Source organism: Macrobrachium rosenbergii, chromosome 3, assembly GCF_040412425.1.
Source record: "Macrobrachium rosenbergii isolate ZJJX-2024 chromosome 3, ASM4041242v1, whole genome shotgun sequence".
Classification (NCBI taxonomy): domain Eukaryota; kingdom Metazoa; phylum Arthropoda; class Malacostraca; order Decapoda; family Palaemonidae; genus Macrobrachium; species Macrobrachium rosenbergii.
The window spans coordinates 17,301,198-17,306,197 of NC_089743.1; the positions used below are offsets into that span (position 1 = coordinate 17,301,198).

General features: G+C 41.2%; 1 protein-coding gene across 1 annotated transcript in view; it reads left to right on the plus strand.

Annotated features, from left to right (window-relative positions):
* Positions 1 to 5,000, plus strand: part of LOC136852935 (thioredoxin domain-containing protein 16-like) — a 96,178-nt gene that overhangs the window by 73,506 nt on the left and 17,672 nt on the right. The gene's annotated exons all lie outside the window — the stretch shown is intronic.

The window sequence follows — 5,000 nt, forward strand, 5'->3', positions numbered from 1 at the left end:
ATTAATAAAAATATAAATATTTTTTACCCTAAAAACCATTTTGACCATTAATGTACAAGAAAACTTTTCAGGGTCAGTTGATTTTGCTGTTATATTTTAATGGTAAAACGAATAATTGCCAGACCAAACTCTGCTTTAAAGGATGAAAACACTGCATGGTTTACCTTTGCTAAACCGTGCAGTGTTTTTTAGTGAGTGCTCTCACTTGCCAATCTTTTGATAGGTATCATGGTTATGTCAGTTTTCAAAATATTCTGTCAAAGAGGTAATAGTGGCCTGTGATAGCTGTGTAATAAAAAGATGAATTTATAGTAAATCTCCTGAAATACATCTGCTAGCTTTTAAGCATGGTTGAATATGATAAATTTGTTACATATTTTCAGAGGGTAATCATTTGTAAGATATCTTGACTGGCATTAAAGTAACCTTTTTTTGAAGGACTTCAACTTCATATCTGAGTGAAAATCTCTAAAACTTTCGTGGCTATAAAGTCAATTTAGCCCTGTTATTTCTTACATTTTGTTCATGTATCAGTTTATTTTAGTTCTTAAAAAATAGAAAAAATACTCGCCATAGAAATTTGGTGTTCAGATTAACAGAAAGCCTCCCAAGTTATTAATATTATAAATAATATAAGAATGGCAGAAGGCCTTACACATTTCATACTGTGTATACCCCATAAAATACAAAATTAGAACAAATGAGAAAATTAAAAATGCTTTAGTTAGGAACTGTACTTTTGGAGCTTAATATTCATGTTTTCATTCCAGTATCCCAACAAAAATCCAGATGTCATTTTTATGAGAATAAAAGTATAATATTCTTAGATCTACGTTAATCATCTTATTTGATTTATAAGGGTCAGGATACCAGAACCTTCTGCAAATTGCCTCTTTGCACATACCTGTCACTGATAACCTAACCCACCTTACGCAAAGGTAATACTATTAGCTAGACTAAGTGCATTATATACCAATACAAACACCAACAGTATTCATAAATGCAGACACTAAGTGTTCATAAGTACCTAGAAATTACTTGAAATTTTGAAAATGATTGGTTAAAAACACCCCCAAGGAAAATCCTTTTTTCAAAGTAACCTCAGAACACCAAACCAGACAGCCAGAAACACCTAGGTTTTCTGGTGCATCAGCTGTGAGAAACTTTAAAGTACAGCTAGGCTACACATATAATACTGTACAAAGTCATATGTCTATTTTCTTAATTTTTTACATTTGCATATGCGTATACTATATTGTAAATGGTGATGGAATCAAGATGTGCAGTACAAAGGGTAACTAAAGAAGGTCTTCCAGATCCCTTTTAGTTAGGGCATAGAAAATTTGAGAGATGTAAACAAGGATTAGAGGAGGGAGGTTAAAAGGGCAGTGACAAGGGTAAAGAAGTGGACTTTTTGAGTGGAATCAGAATCTCAACACATAAGGGGAGGAAAGAGAAAATATTCAGGATAGCAAAGTGGCAGAGGAAAGATTGAAATGATGTAAAAGGGCAAAGTATATAAAAAATGAAACTGGAGATATTAAAGCTGAAAATAAGGATATTGGGATGATGGATGAATGAAATGAAGAACATGAAAATGAACTAGATGTTGGGATAAAAGAGGGACCAGAAGAGAACATAAAGTGGCCCTCAGAAAGATGTAAAATGGAAAAGTGTGAGTACCATCCAGAAATAACAGATGAATTAAAAAGCAGTAAGAGAGCTTACTTGAATAAATAAAGCTTAAAAAAAGGAGGAAGTGATTTCAAGAGGTAAAATAACCATTCATTAATGGTATACAAAGGGAATGCATTGTGGAAACTATAGTCACCATCTACATTCTGGTCCACCCAGCTCTTAGGAATATTTTAGGTTTCTGACCAGAAAAAGGACTTAGTTCAAAGTACTCAGTTTTGGGCCAGCTGCTTCCCCCCCCCTTTGATTTTCACCAAAAATCTTGTGCTGTTAGCTCAAGAGTCTTTTGATGTAGAACAGTCTCCCTAAAGATATTGTGTAATCAGAACTTCAAAAGTTCAAGCAAAGACACAACACATAACTACCCTAAAACAAATCTCCATCTAATTGAATAATCTACTTCCATTTTATTTATTTATTAATTTGTTAATTTATTTTTTATTTTCTAATAAATTATCTCTTCTTTCTGTATTTCCTGTTACCTTTTGTTACTTCTTTTAAATGAACACCATATTGTTTGGAAGCTTGAATTTCAAGCCAGTGGCCCCTGTGGGCTTCTTCCATATAAATATGATTCGTGCTCTAAATAATAATAATAATAATAATAATAATAATAATAATAATAGTAATAATATAATTTGGCAGCAGACCCTCTTTTAAACAGGTTCTATTGAATATTATGCTGCTTCTTCAGCTGCATTTATTTTGTAGAAGACTTTTTCTATTTTCCTTATTGCGGACTTCTCTTCAGTGGAGGTGCGTGCTAACAGCTCGCCTATATTTGTCATTTCATGGGGAAAAGTCAAAATCTGGATTCTGCTTCTTTATATATTCTATACAGTTAGTTATATACAATTGTTGCCGCGACGCGTTTCGACAGACTCTTCTGTCATTCTCCAGCGGGAGCTAGTAGAGGACTGGCAGATTGCATAGGTCCTTCTGAATTTATACACGGGCTTCAGGGGGTCATGGATGGCGAATTCTGATTGGTTGCAGTCAGCGAACTTCAAGCCAAATTTTTGCGAAGGGCTCGATCCTGACAGATCTTCGCAACCTGGGAATGTCATTCATTCCAGCGTTCCCATTGGCCTGCTGTTGCGTGATGTCATGCCGGCTGACATCATCGGTAGTTTGGCTGCTATTGGGCTGCGGATGAATGATGTCATTATCTACTCTTTCTGTCGTAGTCGGGGATTGTCTCGAAGGGCGCCTCGCTCATCAGGGCATCTCCATTTTCAGGGTTGTCGTTTTCAGGTATTCGTTGGATTTGGTGGGTGTTCTGCATTATTCTTCTTAAATTCGTGGGTAGGAGCGATGCCTCCTGCGTCGTATTCATTGTTGGTTTTCTCTCGGCAATGAGGAGCGCCTCTAGCAGGCGCAGACGCCGAAGGCGTCGGCTCTCTCCCGATTATACTTATATTTTGTATAATACTGTCGCGGAGATGGAAATATTGTGAGTAGCACGGGCGTGGTTCATGATGGCACCCTCCTGGGCGTGGCAGGAGATCCTTTTTGACAGACGCGATCGTGGTCATTCCAATATAAGCGCCGGGCATCCTCGACAGGACATACAAATTGGTAGACCACGTTCTTCTGCTTGAGGGTTCTCTTGCTGGCGGAGAGGGGCAGGTGTTTGGCTGATGATCGGAGGAGGATTGCCAGCCTTGTGTGTCTTGACATTCCCATACAGGTAACCAAGTTCAAGTCACCTGCGATGGGGGGAAGGTGACTTCGAACTTGGTTACCTGTATGGGAATGTCGAGACACACAAGGCTGGCAATCCTCCGCCCCGATCATCAGCCAAACACCTGCCCCGACCTCGCCGCCGCCTAAGCCAAACGACTAAATCATATCTTGACCCCCCTACGTCCCGAGCAGTTATAGCCTGAAGTCCTCTGTGGAATTCCTCGGTGATCCGAGACTCCCGGGCGCAGGGACCATCGCTTCTCTGGACGAGAGTCTATTCACTTTAACGTACCTGTGGATGAAACCATCCACATTATCCTAAACAAAGTCTATAGAGAGCCGACAATGACCCCCTGAACATCCCAGAAGGTTCCCTGAAGGCTCTGCTGGAGATCTGTACAAAGATGGCGCCTTTCACTACGCACAGAGGGCACATGTATAGACAGAAGGATGGCGTTATGGGCTCTCCATTGGGCGTCCTCTTTTGCAAATTTTTACATGGGCACCGAGAAGAACGTGTCTTGAGAGAAACGGCCAGCGGCCGAAGAAATATGCCCGATATATCGACGGCGTCTTCGTTCAAAAGACAACGAGGAGGAGGTTGAAGCCCTTCGTCTGACCTTCCAACAATGTAGTGTGTTGAACTACACTGTTTTTTTAGTTCAGCACAGACGACCGCTCCCCTTCCCGACGTTATGGTCACAAAGACGGAACGGAACTTGAAGACATCAGTCTACACAAAATCCACCAATTTGGGACTTTGCTTGAATGGGGATAGCGAAGTGCCCTACTAGGTTTAAGAACACGACAGTCAGGACCTTCATTAAAAAGGGCCCTCTCCCACTGCTCCACCTGGCAGGACACCAACAAGGAATTCGAACGTGCTGCACAAATGTTGGTGAACAATGGTTTCACCAACAAACTCGTAAACAAAGAAATTCGAACTGGCCTGGAAAATGGTACAACGGTGAGAACACACAACCTGCCCCCAAGATGACATAAAGATCTTTTATAAGGCCCGGATGCATCCCCAGTACCGTGAGGATGAGAACTCCATGAAGAAAATCGTCATGGAAAACGTCACCCCGACCGAAGACAGTAAGAGAATAAATCTTGTAATTTATTATAAGAACCGCCGCACCCGTGATCTGGTGATGAAGAATAACCCCTCTCCGCCAGCAAGAGAACCCTCAAGCAGAAGAACGTGGTCTACCAATTTGTATGTCCTGTCCGAGGATGCCCCGGCGCTTATATTGGAATGACCACGATCGTTCCTGTCAAAAATAATCTCCTGTCACGCCCAGGAGGGTGCCATCATGAACCACGCCCGTGCTACTCACAATATTTCCATCTCCGCGACAGTATTATACAAAATATAAGTATAATCGGAGAGCCGCCGACCCTGACGCCTGCGCCTGCTAGAGGCGCTCCTCATTGCAGAGAGAAAAACCAACAATGAATACGACGCAGGAGGCATCGCTTCCTACCCACGAATTTAAGAAGAATAATGCAGAACACCCACCAAATCCAACGAATACCTGAAAACGACAACCCTGAAAAAATGGAGATGCCCCTGATGAGCGAGGCGCCCTTCGAGACAATCCCCGACTACGACAGAA